Source organism: Heliangelus exortis, chromosome 19, assembly GCF_036169615.1.
Source record: "Heliangelus exortis chromosome 19, bHelExo1.hap1, whole genome shotgun sequence".
NCBI lineage: Eukaryota > Metazoa > Chordata > Aves > Apodiformes > Trochilidae > Heliangelus > Heliangelus exortis.
This window is the reverse complement of record NC_092440.1, coordinates 7,364,897-7,380,513: the sequence shown is the minus strand read 5'-3', so window position 1 is coordinate 7,380,513 and position 15,617 is coordinate 7,364,897. Positions and strand designations below refer to the sequence as shown.

At 41.4% G+C, this 15,617-nt stretch overlaps 1 protein-coding gene across 24 annotated transcripts in view; it reads left to right on the top strand.

Moving 5' to 3' along the window:
* The window catches only part of FBRSL1 (fibrosin like 1), a 513,458-nt gene that overhangs the window by 109,854 nt on the left and 387,987 nt on the right, over positions 1–15,617 (top strand). The window lies entirely within an intron of this gene.

Below are 15,617 nucleotides of genomic sequence, written 5' to 3'. Positions count from 1 at the left end.
CATGGAGGATGGGTGGAATCACTGTGCTTGAACCAGGCTGTGGTAGTGATTTATGTAATGTTATCCTTGCAGTTAAATGCCTAATCTGCCAGATGATGCTGTTGCTTAGATACATTTTCCAACCTTAAATTTTTCTGTTCTGAAGGAACAGTAATAACAAGTTGATTGGAAAGAACAACAGAAAGAAACACCCATTAAAAAAATCCATGCTCTCCAAGTCCCAGGAGTGAGCACAGGCAGGCCATTAGCAGAATTTTTTTTCCTGGATTTTTTTTTTTTTTTTTTTTTTGGCAGCATCATCCCTCTGCATGTCCTTGGGCAGTGGTCTAGCAGATTTCCAGGCAGTAGCAGCAATTCTAGCTGGCAGACTTCACAGCCAGTGCATTGCTTTTCAGGGAGTGAAGAAGGTGAATAGGATTGAAGTCCACAGCATTAAGGAGATGCTTCTTACTAAAGAAAAGTGTGATGGGATTTTCTTTGTGCCGTTCATCTGAAATTGAGAAGCAATTTAAATATAGCTCCAAAGAAATGGAAAATGGTTGGAAATGCAGGTCAGGGGAAAGATGGAAAAGACTTGTTTGGGAACTTGACTCTGACAAACCCTTGTCTTTTTGTTCCACTGACCTTCTCCAAGCCTATATTTTAATGTCTTCCAAGTGCTCCTCCTGGCTTGACCTTTTCTGCCTGAACTGATAAAATCATGTCCAGGCCCTTCTCATCTCTTGATGACTTCAAACCTCTCACTGCTGACCTCTTTGGCAGAGGTACTGTACCTTTCCCTCTCTGCTCTGCTTGAATGGTTGCTCAAGATGCAATTTAGACATAATCTGCCTGACTGTGCTGTCCTTGAAGTTATTGCATTTGATTAAAAAGAGGAAGGGAACTGCCTTCAGAATTACTGAGTGTGAGTAAGCAGGCAAGAGTTTGCCCCTAGAAAAGGCCATTTATTTGCTGAGTGGGGAGATCTCAGCTGAATCATTTTCTCATTCATTCCTATGTTACTTGGTCTGCCTTGGCTGTAGGTGTTCTGATATAAAAAGGGCTGGTTACTCTACTGGTGGCAGTACATGTTTGCTTTATCTTTAACCTGACAAGCCATTTGTGCTCCAGGGCATGTGTAAGAAGAATTAAATGCAAACAGTCAGTGTCCTCTGCAGGTTAGAGACAAGAAAGATAGTGCAAAGGGATTAAGGATTAAAGAGAGAACAGCCATAAGCAGGATGGAAGGTTCACTTATGCACTTGGCTCCAACTAGATAAATATTCATGAGCAAAGGGAATGGATGGTTGTAAGAATGTCTGGGGTTTGTATAAGCCGAGCAAATACAAAATTCTTGAGGATTTTGGCACTATTGACTTTTAGGGAAATTTTTTTTTAGCAGTTTGAAGAAGTTAGAAGCACATATTCCATTAAAGTCCTCATTAGCTGGGTATTTATGGCCACTCCAGTTCTCTTAAAATTTAAAAAAACTTAATTTCTTGGTTGAGCTGTATTTGATCTTTTGATACTCTTTTTCGCTTGCTTCTCTTCAGAGTAAGTTTTCTATTCATGGATTTTTCTTGTGGTATGCATATAATGTGCTACCCTCACTGCACAGTGTGCTTTTGATTTATTGTATGGATACTAATAGAGCAAGTAGTAAAAGATGAGAGGAGTCTTTGAGCTGGGAATTTATTTTTTCTTTTTTAAACAAACAAAAAGGCATAAGAGGGGAACAGGAAACCTGTTGGCGATGAAGGTGAAAGGAAGATCTTTGAAAATGAGATGCTGATATTAGTTGAAATTCCAATGAAGTTTTGGGGACATACATGGGTAGAGACTACTGGGAAGGGAGGCACATTTATTATTTGCCTTGAAGTATGAAATGATTGAGTATTTCTGCAGTTGCAGTGATTCACTGCTTTGGCTTGCTGGCTGGCAGCAAGCAGTTGTGCAGTCTCCAGTGTTTCAGTTGCACTTTACCTGCCAATTTTTGCTAGACAAGATAAAGGTTTTACACTGACATGGCTAAAAACACTGGCACGCACCGAGGAAGCTCATTTATATAATTTTTGTGATCTGTAGTCTTATGAATATATTCAAGACCTCATTTTGCTGTGGTGGGTCAAATCAGTGGGTGCAGGGATGTTTAAACAAAAACTTTGCATGGGGCAGACATGTGACTGTGATGATTTCAGAGCTATTACTGCAGCTAAAAGGAAAATGATCTTTGCATGGCCTGGGTTGGAGACCCAAGAAGTCCTCCTGACTGTTCCTGTCAGACAGGATAAGGGGCTTGTCAGTTCCAGTGACACAAAAGCCACTGAAGGAACATGACACAGCCAAATTTCCCAAGTACTTTCCTTGGTGTTCAAACAGCAGTGGTGGAGAAAATGTAACAAGAAAAATCCCTAATGATCATGCAAGCTCCTTGCAGAGTTGTGTGGGAATGATGTGAGAGTTTCTTCTGGGATGGATGTTGTAGTAAAGCCCCCAGCCTCTGCTGCTGGGTCTTGCCTGCCCAGGCTTGCTGCCTGCTCTCTGGCTCACTGCAGGCTCTTCCTGCCAAGTAGAAATAAAAGCAACACCCTTCCTTGACCCTACGTTGGTGGTAGGAAGAAGGTGCTACTCAGGCTCTGGCTGTTGTGTAATATGTAATGTTACCTGTGAAACAGACATTTTCTATGATTTCCTACACCCCTGCATGAACAGCTTTACCGTGCTCTTCTTGTGAGGAGTTTCAGATTGTCACCTCCTGGGAAGATTACCCAGGGCTGTCTTTATAAACTTTGAGAAATGGAAAGAGGGATCTAAGCAGGGATTTATTTTCTCTAGATGTGGGGAAATTAGAAACACCATTTCTGCAACTAATCTTAGATTTTATTTCTCCTTAAGTGGATTTCTCTGCCTTTTATTTTTGTCCTTAGTGTGGAATCTCAGCACAGACAAGGATTGGTCAGACAGACCATCTCTGTTTTGTAGATGAAGTTACTTTTGTTTTCCTTGGTGCCAATTATCCATTAGTCTTATTTTAATGTTACGAGGATGCTGCAATACTTAGGACTTCTGAGGCACAACATTTCTTCAGCTGGATCCTGGATCAGATGGGGCTTTGTGTTGTGGTATAAACTTGTTCATTTGGGTTGTTAACCATAAGCAGCCAGGGGCAGCAATTTGGGTCATCTGTCAGCACGAGGAAGAAAACCAAAAACCCTAAGACAAAGGAGAATGTGCTTCACTCCTGAGTCATCCCTGTCTCTGTGTGCAGGTGAGACTTCACAGCAGACTAAAAACCTTTTAAAAATGTCTCACTAGTGCAGAAAATTGGCATCTTTCTTTGTAGTACACAGAGACTGCAAAAATACATTTCACTTTTTTCCTGGTACTGGCTGTTTAGACCCCTGAGTAGCATTTAAAGTATGTGGTTTCCAGATCTTAGATTTAGAGTGGCTCAAGATCAAAGTTATTTTAAAGGTTAAGCTACATGTCATTTTCTGCCATCAGGAGCACTTCTTAAAGAATAAAATTTGCTCTGATTGAGAACTAGCAGCAATCTAAGAGACAAATGGTAGAAATTTTCATTGACTTCTGTGCTGTGCAAGTGTGGCATTGCTGCTGGGAGGAAGAGCAGTGCAGTGGCAGGCTCTTGTAACACAAGGATGAATTCTGAGTTTTAGACCCAGAGGATTCAGCTATGTATGATTACAGATTGTGCTGTCTCTTCAGAGCATGCATCACATCCCTTTTCTCATGTCTGCTTCTCCATTAGGGACTCTTCTTTAACAGGGCTTGTGTAAACATGATGTTGGCTGTGGTTGTGGCTTTTCTGAGAGGCTATGGAGCAGCATAAACAGTTGGCAATTATAATATTTTGATGTAGGGAGATGCAATTTAAGCACCAAGGGAAGGAGTAGGAGATCTACTTGGTGGCAAATGGGAAGTACCCGCTGGTTTCTTGATCCATCATTTTATAGACATGTAGAATGTGGAAAAAGTAGAAAGTGGAATGCATTTCATCACTGCATCCACTTAAAACTCTGTATTTTCTTCAAGCAGGGCTGCAAAGTGTCACAGCCCCGTGTAGCTGTGTGCTGTGTTTGGGATGGGGCTTGGAGTTGGCTGAGCTCCCAGTGGGGCTGCTCAAAGCCATGTGAGCAATGGGGCACATCCTGCATGGGCCTGTGCTCGTTTGGAGAGTGGGGTTCTCATTGCACTTAAATCTTGCATTACAGATAATCTCATTCTATCATGCTAGGATTAGGAGACCCCACTGAGAAGAGTTAAGAGGACCAGCTGCTCTCTGCTTCAGAGACACAACCCTGCTTTGTCTAATCTGAAGAATTCCCCCTACATACCCTCAGAAGTTTCTTCTGGGAGCAGGAGTTTTCCTTGCCTCTGCTGGGAGTGCTGCCACCTCCAAATGTGCAGCTCTGCTCTCTAAAGGGACAGTGGCAAAGCAGGCAGTGTGGAACCTTGGACACTTAAAATAAGCTTTAAGGTGTCTTCATGGTAGTTGGTAGCTCTATTTTTCTCTGACATCTGTTGCAATCAGCTGTGGAAGCCCCACATGTTTAATTCAGTATATTTTGAAGTAGAATGGCTCTCTCCCAGCTTTAATATTTTGTTAATGCAGGTATTTACTAGCAGCAGCATGAGAATGGGATCCAAAACTTTCTAGCTGGAAGGGTTTGAAATGGGGCAGGCGAAAAAGAGCCAACATCCAGAAGGTTATTTTCATAGTACATCCTTAGCATAGCACCATTGAACTTCCTTTAATCAGTGACCCGGGGGGAAAAAAAAAAATAAAACCACTACTCATAAAGTCCTCAGATAACATGTAGATTATGTGGAGTGTGAGATAAGGAACAGGACCTGGGTGACTGGGATTGCTTAGTGAACAGTGTGTTCTGATGCAATAAAATGCTGTGCTCCAGAGTCAAAATGAGGGCCCTTGCTGTATAATGAGGAGATGGAGGAAGGAGAGCTGTCTCCTGAGAAATGGCTACCCTGAAAGAGGCTTGGATGTCAAGGTAGATAACCATCTAAAGTTAAGTTTTCACAGCCTAGCTGTGCCCAAGACTGAAATCCTTTAATGTATAGACAGGGAAATAGTGAGCTGAGTAGGGCTAAGGTGGTTATAAAGCCCTGTATTTGGCATTGGCACAAGTGTAACCTGAATACTTGAACTGACAGTTCAAGGAAGATGTTTAAAAATTGGAGAGACTTCAGAAAAGTGTTATGAGAACTGTTGAAGAATCAGAAAATCCTTCTTGCAGGGGAGGGCTCCACGGGCTCTCTCTGTTTCACTGTGGGAGAGGTGAGATGATTGCAGTTACCAACAGCCTGGATAGGGAAGAGAAATTTGATAATAGAAAGAAAGCTCTTCTGTCTGGCAGTGAAAACCGTAACAAGATCCAGTGGCTGGAAGACTCTAACATTGATACATTTAGACTAAAGATAAGCTGCAAGATTTTACCAGGATGAATAATTAACCACTGTAGCAGTTTTATCAAGGGTTGTGATGACTCCTTTATTTCTACATATCTCTCAACTGAGCCTTTTTAAACAAGAGGCTTTGTTTCAGTCTAGCATTAATTCAGACAAAGCTGGTAATCTGTTGTGGTAATGTACCTGCCATAAGGAGTTTGGAGGCAGTAGATTTTTCTCCTAAGAGTCTGGGGATGAATTCTGTCCTTATTTACACCTGGAGAGTCAATGATGTTGCCAGAGTATGTGAATTTTTGCTCATACATTTTTCTGTGCTGTCCTTAAAGGTCTTGAATGGTTACACCTTGCAGATGTTGCTACAGCTCTGCCTTGGAAAAGTGCATTTTTGTGGTTGTAGACCACAAGGAATTTGATCTCTTTTTCCTCGTGGTTCTACTAATTCTCCAGATTCAAAACCCAATAGGGAAGCAATGTTTGCTATTTTTCCAGAATGTTGCAGTTATATTTTGTAAACTGGTGGGTGCTTAGTCGGAAGATCTGAAATGGGAGAGGTGGGAACACTTTGCAACTTCGATGCATTGGTCCCTTGTGTTTGCACATTTGCATTGAACCACACTGATGTATGTTTGTTTTGGAGAATTATCTGAACCTTCACTTTTCCCCTTGCTTTAGAGGATGCTGCCTGTCTCCCAGAATTTCAGGGGACTCTATTAGCAACTGACATTAATGGTGTTGAGAAAACATTGTAATATAGGTGCATTAAAATTGCTAGGGCTCTAAGCACTGTAATCTCTTCTTTCTGATGCTTGTGCTTGTTTTGCTTCTATGTCACCAAGTGGGTCAGGACTCAAATTTACCCAGCTCTGTTATTAATGCTGGAGCAAGTCTTCAGCAGGCTATTTTTAGCAGTCGGGGCTGTTGTTGAGAGCTTGGGATTGCTAAAAATGCCTTGGAATGATTTCACAAGCGATACTGCCTGTGGTGGAATTTGTGCACCAGCTGCCTGTCTGCAGGGCAGCTGATTGTGTTGACACGTCCTCCCTGTCATTTGTCATCTCTGACTCCCACTTGGCGATGGCTGTGACAGCTCTGCTATCAGTGTCTGATGGGAGAGAGTGAATGAGGGAGTAAGTGACAGCAGCAGCCTCATTACTGACAGCTTGGGAAACCCTGAGATCCCAGAGAGGACTTTGGCCTTCGCCTGGAGTTGGTTTCTCCTGCAGTCCCCTGTCTCACTCAGCACACCTTGTTCCTGCCATCTTCCCCAGGAGGGATCTGTTCCATGGCTGAGGCTTTTTCTGGGATCCACTCAGCTCTATTTTAAACAGTTTTCTGACGCAAGTGGCTTCCTCTGGGCAGAACAGTTGCAGAACTTTATTTTTATTTTATTTATTTTTAATTTCTTATTTATTATTTACCACTGAGTTACCAGCGGTCTTCTGTCCTACCATGAGTAGTGGTTCTCATGTAATGCCCCAAGGAGCAAGACTTAAAGGTGGGATTACTGAAAACTGTTGTCTGGGTTTGACTTGACTACTGACTTCTTGAGTAGTCTGGCTATGTTTGGTTCAGTTTTCCCATCAGAAGTGACAAGATAAAGCAAAGGTATGATATTGGTTGATGATGTGGTTAATGAGCTTAATAAATTAAAATTTATTACTTGCTGTATGTCCTGGATAGCTTTTAAGCTGCAAAATAATAAAAAAAGACTTACTAATAATGGTAAGTGCCCTCATTCCCATAAACAGAATACATATAGATGTGAAACTACACCTGTGAGTATTTTCTTAGTGAAATTACTAGCTCAGTAAAAATAAAAGAGTGTTAACTCTCATCTAGGGATTTCAAGGTGTTTAAATCCTGGAAATAAAGGATCATGGCATGTTTCTGTGTTCTGTAGCTGAGAGGTGAATCATGGCTGCTTTGATTAAATGACTATGAATTAATTTCAGTTTTTCTGTTTTACAACATGCACTGAATACAAGCAATACAAAAAGTTTTTTTGTACAAACGGTACAAAAGTTTCAATTCACAGACCATTTGCTATTGTCTCTTGAATTATAGTCTGAAATACCCCAGCAATTTTCGTAATGTTGCATGTATGTGGATTTCCAAAAAAGTAAATATATGCAAGGAAGGCAAACAGGCAGCCAGGAGTGATTTATAATGCTGTAGTCTTTTTGCCTCCAGAGACCTTGGTTCAAATCTTGGCCTAAGCCTGAAGAGGAAATGAGTTTGGTTTTAGAGTAATTCTTAGTGGATTCTTGTCCATGCTACAAATGATGTGTGGCTTATCTGGCAGTCAGAAACCTTCCTTAAATAAAGGCTGAATTGGAGAATGTGTTTTAATAAGGTTTAATGGGGAAATGTGCCTGTCTGGATGAAGATCTGGCCTATTTTGCAGCACTGTCTTTTTAAGCACTGTTTCCAGAAATATAAATAAAAAAAAAAAAGAGGGGAAACAAAAAGAGAGGGTATGTATATTATTTGCTGTAGAAGAAAGCTTTCTCCCATCATGAGGCTGTAATGGTGTTTGTATCATCTTGGTTTCTATGTGTGGTATTGTATTTCTGGTTTTTAGCTCAGGAGTTTTGCCACATCAGAGAGCCTCTGTTCTAGCACAAAGGAATCTTCTCTTTCTGCCCAGGGTCGTTGTTTCTGGCTGCTCAAAAGCTGGATTTCTTTGTGAGCAAACTTACTGGACAGTCCAGATCTATTTTACTTTAGGTGAAAACCAGGAGGAAAAAATGCATTGTATTTGTGTGATCTTTCCTAGCCCAACTATTTAAAAGATCATCCTTAATATTTTCCTCTCAATAGTGAATGCTTCCCTTCCAAAAACTTATCATTTTTTACCTTGGCTGAAGTCTGAGATGAACTCCATGTGTGGGGACTGTGCAGGCAGCCTTAGATGATGTATTTAAATATTAGGGAAAGGTCTCAAAGGAAATACTCTGTGGAGCAAGCAGCAAGGGGAGCAAATGCAGGCAAGGAAGGTATGTTAGGCTGAGTGATTTGCCAAAAATTCTGTGATAAAACCACCCCTGCTGCCAGGGAGCTGAGCATGGAGCTTGGGAAGCATGGATTTTTCTGACTCGTTTTATAACTCAGTAAGTGAACCTCATGGTATGAAGCAGAAAAGCAGATTTAAGAAGTTCCTTGTTGGCAGCTTCAAGTTGCAGTTTTGCCCCTGGTTGAGTGTGCTCTGCACTGCTCAGAGTCTGGAGCTGTTCAGATGGTTGCTCAGGTTTAATTTTTAATCTGCTAATAAGACTGAGTCCTATTTAATCATTTGGGTGTGCTGCCCTGAGTTTTTGCAAGGCTTTGTGGCCCAGCTGTGTGCTAGGAACTTGTCTGCCTGGGTTTTTCATTGTGGTTGTTGGACTGGATGAATGTGAGACCTGTGTTTCTTGAAGGTGGATGACTGCAGACTGTTTGTACTCTCTGGTTTTCTCTGGTAGGACTGGTGTGTGATGACAAAAGAAATGCAGTACTGTGTCTTAACTGATTAGTATTAGGGCAAAGGCATAAGGTGTTCAAAAGTGAGTGCCTCTACTCTTTCTAAAAGTTTGCTGTTATTGTGCATCTGAGCTTTTGTTAATTTATTAGTTAATCCATTTAATCTCTTACAAAGAGGGTCAGACTTGGGCTTTTCTGTATTGGTCTTTTATAACCCTTTAAAATTAGCATTGTTCCATTCACTTACAATAAGTCACTGTGGCGTGTTCAGAAAATCAGACATTTTAATTTCCTTTTGATAGAAGGAATTTACAAAAAGATGCAGTGATAGGAGTTTGTTATTCAGATTTGTGTCCACTTAATACAAGTTCTGACTGATAGAGTTGCTGGAAATAAATACATTTTACTGCATTGTCCTTAAATATCCTTAACACTTGAGCAAAGACCTATGAGTTTATTTAAAGAGTATGAAAGTACTTGGATTCAGTGACCTTTTTCAGTCAAACTGATAGAGCTTCATCATGCCTTCTGAATGAGATGATTTGACCTTTATCAGGAATTTAAAACCTCTGGACCCAAAAAAGAATCAAAAAAATCTTCTTTTGGAGTAGTTATAAGTATGTAGATAGATACAGCAGTACCATTTCTTTTTTAATTGGAGTAATTTGGTCTATGCAAATCTGTGCAGAATCTCACCATTATTAAAGCAGGCTCAAGTGAAAGAAAAATCCTGGGGTGGTTTTTGTTGAAAGTAGCTGCAGAAAATGCATTTTTCATAACACACCAGTTTCTGTCTTTATTGTCTTCACAGTTAAAATGCTTTGCTATGGAAAACAGATGGGGGGAGCCAGCATGGTTATTTACATAAATAACTTAAAACATGCATCAGAATAAAAGACTGTGGTTCATCCATTATTGTGCAGGATCAAGCTTTGCAAGCAGAGATCAGGGGCTTTTTGTTGCCATGAGAAGGTTACAGGGTTCTTAAAACAACGAAATCCTGTTTCCTCACTGTTTTCTAGGCCTAAGCACAAGGGAAATCAGCTACTTCTGCAAAAGTATTCCTTGGGGGGAGAATGAAATCCTCACTGTTGAGTGAGCAAACTCAGCTGGAGCAGATTTCCTCTTCCTCTGCTGCACGCAAGTACTTTGCTTGCTTGTTTTGAGTCTATAACCCTTAATAAAACCTTTAATTTTTGTGTGGTTAGCTTAAATTCACAGTTCCCCTTTTTTATTTTTTTTCTTTTATCTCTGTAACCAACAAGCTGCATTACTCCTTTCTGCATACACAGATTCATAATCTGTTGTTGAAAGTATTATCCTTTGCTTCTAGGGATCAGATGTCAAAAGCAGAGATTTGGGGATTCTCTTTTGCTTCAGATTGCTCTACTGCTGGCTGATTCTCTTCTGGTTTTTTTTTTTTTTTCACTGGGTGTAGGATAAATCACTCTGTTTCTTAAGTACCCATATAACCTGTCTGAAGACTCTGTAGCCCAACATAAATGGTTTCAGCTTTGTAATGAAGGGTTACTCTTCTTTTAACAGATAAGAAACAAAGGCAGAGGGACTGAGGGTGAGGATTCATTATCCTGTGGGCTTCTGCTGCAGCAGCTGAAGGTGATTTAGCTGATCAATTTATAGTTTACAGTAATCCATCAGGTTATGAACTGCAGGAGCTGTGGGATAGATAAACTCTCTGCTGTCAGCTGTACTTTCAGTGGCAAATTCCAGCAGAAGGGCAGGGAGGAATCAGAGGATTGCTCTTTCAGGCAGATCACAGATCCAGAACATTAAGGAAATACCTGCCCAGCATCCAGTGCTGAGACTCCCATTGCTGCAGGGACATCCCAGGTAGCTCAGTCTGGTGTAAGTAGCTCAATCATGGGGGTAGCACCCAGTTCAGGTGACACCTTCAGTGTCACAGATGTGTCCCTGTGCTGTGTCACACAGGCTGTGGTGCTGGTGTCCTGTGGCTGCAGATGGGGTGGTCAGCTTGAGAGAAGACCCCAGACAGGGCAGTCCTGTGCTGTCTGCCAGGTCACCAGTGCTGCCTGAGCCAGTCCTGAACTTGTCCAGCCCAAGCCCCAAACTTTGTTCCTTTCAGATGCTGGTACTGCAGAAGGCTGGTATCTGCCTTTCTGCCAGGTGCTGCTTCTGACTGGAGCTTTGGGAAGAGCTTTGGTAATGGTTTTTCCTCCAGTGGTCCTGAAATTTCAATCTCAATTACTTTCAGCTGCACTTCTCTGAGAACTGTGTTTCCCCAGTACATGCTAAATTGTTTGGAAGGACTACATATGCCTTAGGATCAAAATGCAACAGGAAACGTCAGCAGCATGTCTAAATAAACATCTCTGTCTCTTACAAGAGTGTTTAGCAGCTCTGTTGGCAGATGTTTTGATAAAATGTTAAATACTGTGCTTTTCAAACCTCCAGAATGTTTGTAATCCAGTAAATAAATTAAGACAGGAAAGCAAGCTGAGGAAGGTGTGTCAAAGAACAGAAGACACCTGAAGAATTAGTTGTTTTTCAGAAACAAGAAGTGAAATTGCCTCCTGGGAATTAGTAGCTCATTGATAGCACTGGGGTTTGAAATTATTTATTACTGAGGTGCATTGTTGTAGCTGTGTAACAGTACAGAAGGCAGTAGGGGTTGGTTTAATGCAAGTAAGGGGCTTTGTGATTGTTGTGTGAGTGTAATATATCAGGACTTTCTCCATGCATTTTGATAGCAGTAGCCTGGTGTGGTTACCTACCAAGTTTTAAAAGTACAAAACCTGATTAGAACTTGTTGGTTGTGTGGTTGTTTTTCTTTTCCCCTCATGAATCCTTGCATCATGAATCCTCCTCCCTCATGACCCTCACATCCTCTTAAAATGCTAATTTTTTTTTTTTCTAATTAATTCTGTTTTGGTGTGCTAAGGTGAGATGGGGGTTCCCCTTTCTCATGCCATTCCCCTTTATGTTTTCTCTCCATTCATTCCTACCTCACAGTCTGTTTCATCTTGAGCTCTGCCCATAGTTTGTTTAAAAACTTTTCAGTGACTCTGCTGACTGAGGCAGCCACAAGCACCTTGTCCTTAGCATCTCAAGGGGTCAGTCCCACTGTCCCTGTGGCTCTGGCTCAGCAGACTGGTCCAGTTCACTGTGCTGCTGCCCAGGTGTTTGTGCTTGTGCTGCATCAGGGACTCCCAAGGCATTTTGAGTTGTCCCAGGGGTGTCTGCATCACCCCCTTGGCTGGGAAGGAAGGGGAAAGGCTCTCCCAAGGTGGCTCTCAGCAGGTCAGGGCACAGCTGGGATGGGCTCTGGTCCTTGCACTGCCACCTCCTCACTGGCAAAGACGATTAGCACCTCAATTCTAATCTCTCTGGGTGCTTCTGCAGTCTGTTTTTCTTTCAGATGCTTTAAATGCCAGGCCTGTGATACTGTGAAGTGCCATCAAGGAAGATTAGATAAGTGGAAGTAGCAAGTGTGCTCCGAGGGCTGGGAGAGTGGAAATTGCCTAAATGAAACCTTAGCACAGGGATGGGAGCTCAGTGGGTGCTGTGCTGGGAGCAGCTGGGTCCTTCCTCAAGGCATCTGTCCCAGGTTTCTTGGCTCTGGAGTGGAGGGAAGCACCACACATCACATCGTGGTTCCTGCTTGAGGAGGCTCTGGGATGGTGAAACCAGAGATCAGGCATTAGGGGTTAGAGCTGGGAGAAAGTTCTTCGGTGGGAAGTTTATTGCCTGTAAACTCAGGGCAAGGCTACCTGGCTTGGCTGTCAGGGAGCTGATCTCTGTCAGTGAAAGCAGGTCAGGCTCAGAACAAGGTTTGACTACTTTGTGAAAAATAATAGCTTTTTAGAAGTGTTTAAATGTTTCATTTCCCATCTGTTTGGGAAGAGATTGTCTAATTTTGTCTAATCTTTGGGAAAGATTGTCTAATGGCCTAAGATATCAAGACTAAAACTCCAAATTCTTGACTCCTCTGTTAAATTTGGCCTTTAAACCTTAAGGTCCTTTTTGCAAGACCTTATCATTTGTTTGTTGCCAAATATGTGTAAATATTTGTACACCTGAATTGTTGAGACAATGTGAAAATCAAGGTCGATTCTTTGTTTTCATAGATAGAATTGGGATTGGTAGCTGATGAACTCCCATCTTTTTAAAAAGTACATGAAACTTTCAAAATGGATTCATGAGGGAATTAAGAACAAGGATAAAACATTTTTTCCAAGGCATCTTTGGAGAAGGCATATAATAAACATGTGGTCTATTAGGATAGTTAATGCTAGAGAAAAACAAGGTAGCAAAATGATGGTTTTATCTTCAGAGTTCCTGGAGTCTCTGTTATTCAAAGTTTCATATTTGCTTTAAACTTCTTCATCAAATGCTCTTTATGTGCAGAGGAAGTGACTTTCTGCATGCTTGGTTAAAAGCTTAAGGATTGAAAACCACACTTGGTTTATCTGCCATGTTTCCTGCACTCTGGGTTTCCCTCAGCTTTCTGAAGCAATACTTAATTTGCTTCAAGGAAAAAAATTTTTTCCATGTGGGAAAAAATAAGGCTATGAAGGCTAAAATCAATGGGGAGACCTGGGGGTATAAGCAGTTAAAAACCACTTTGAACTCATTTAACAGGACAGTTGTTTAGATTTCAAGAGTGATGTCTTTAAATCTGAAACAGGATGATTTGGCAATCTTTGATCACATTTTTGGGCATAGTTTCTTCCCCGATGATAACTACAATTTTTAAGTCCCTTTTAATCCCCCAGCCTTGGCATAGTTGGGGTCTTGGTAATTCAGAGGATTGCTCACTTGTGTGGACTCTCTGGATCAGATCCCCAGTGTGATCCTATCAGCACAGGCTATATTCTCCTGGGTCTCCTGGTTTTGGAACACTGACCTTCAGTGAGAAGACAAGGTGAATAGGTGGGTCTGTGTTTTCTTAAACAGTAATAGCCATGTTGTCAGATTTCTTAGTGATTCCTGGTCTTTTTTTTTTTTTTTTTTTTTTTTTTTTGAGTTAGCATAAACTGAGTTAATAATTGTTCTCTCTTCTCCACCACTGTGACTCTCCCTTATCTCAGTGGAGTTAACAGCTCTATAAAACCATGTAGCTGAATGCAGAATTGGATGTTAGATGTGACATGAGACATCCTGCTCCTTCTCTGGGACGGATTTGTGCTGTTACCTCTTAATTCTCATTTTCTTACTGCCAAATCAACACTTAAATGCCAGCAACACGCAGTGTGTCCTGCATAGCAGGAGAGAAGGCAGCAGTGGCCTGGTGCAGTAGCTGGGAAGCCAAGCTTTGAGAATCTCTAAGCCATGGAATAACTTGCTGGTTTTGCCTGCCATGTGATGCCAGGAGAGCATCAGGCAAGAGGGAATGTAGAAACAGAAGTGAAAAAAATCAGGCTTTTGAATTTATCAGGGAAGGGAATTTGATAGCCTCTGCTTCACATCTACACCAGGAAAAGTATTTTGCATATTTTGATACCATTAACAATGTTTTCTGCAAACAAAACAAATGTTTACCTACATGTCACCTGTACAGAAAGTTCTCTCCCCTTGTTTTGCCCTGAAGTCACTTAACTGGCCTCATATTTCCAGCCTGCTTAGCTGGCTTTGCAAGCTTTGAAGAGATTTAAAGTCCATGTTGCTGCACTGATATGTCACTTTATCTGTCAGCCAGGAGTCTCTTCTGTCCTCTTTGAAGACATATGCCCGTGCTAGCCAGATGGTGCTGGATTTGGGTGCCATCCAAAGTAGCACAGCAGAAAGGCCAGGTTATGTGGCATTTCAGAAGCCAAGAAAAGCTGCCAGTTCTATTCTTTTGGTAAGAAACAGCTTGACTCAATACATTGATCATGTTGTCCTCAGTATTCTCAAGCTGATTTTATCTAAGACACTCAAAAGGATATAAGGTTGAAAATGTTCAAATCCCACCTGTTGCCTCCTCTGTAGCCACTATATGTGTTTGCATTTACTGCATGTCCTCCTAGCAAAATCTCTACCACCAACTTGAAATCCTTTTATAGTATCAGAAGGAGATTTCAGTGGTGTTTGGGTGTGGATTCTCCTGGAACACAGCATGATCTAGGAGCTGGAACATGTAGATTCTCCTCCTGCATTTGCCAGAGGACTATTTGTTAATTTGGGGCAAGTTGCTTTGTATTTGTTCATTTTTAACTCTGTAAAAAAGAAGTCCAAATGCTGCTTCCCTCTGTGTTGTGCTTTAGGAGCTGCTAATGGGAAAGGCCTGATAAAAGCCAAATAGTGATGTTATTGATAAATTATGAAATAAGTTTTCCTTACCATCTCAGCATGCCTTTTTTTTTTTTTTTTTTTTTTTTTTTTTTTTTTTTGGCACCTCAGACCTCATCTTTATCAATAACAGGTTAATGTGTGGATGGGAAGTATATTCAGTGTGGGGAGAGAGAGATGGGGGATGAAATGCCTTAAAGCACACATTTATCTATTAACATGGCCCTGCACTCCCAGGCTGCCATCTTCTCTGAGCTGGCTGGGTGTTTAAGCTGGTTTTTCTGGTTTTTAAGCCTCTATATTGTTGGTCTGTATCTGTAAGTTTTGGGAAGACATTTGCTTCTGGCATAATTGAAAAAAGGGTGCTGGTTTCTCAGCTGCTTTTGCAGGTCCTGAGAACAAACACAGAATTTTTGCTCAGTCATGGTGGGAACCTCAGGAAATCCATATCCTTCAGTGAAACAAATACTTGAAAACTCCTG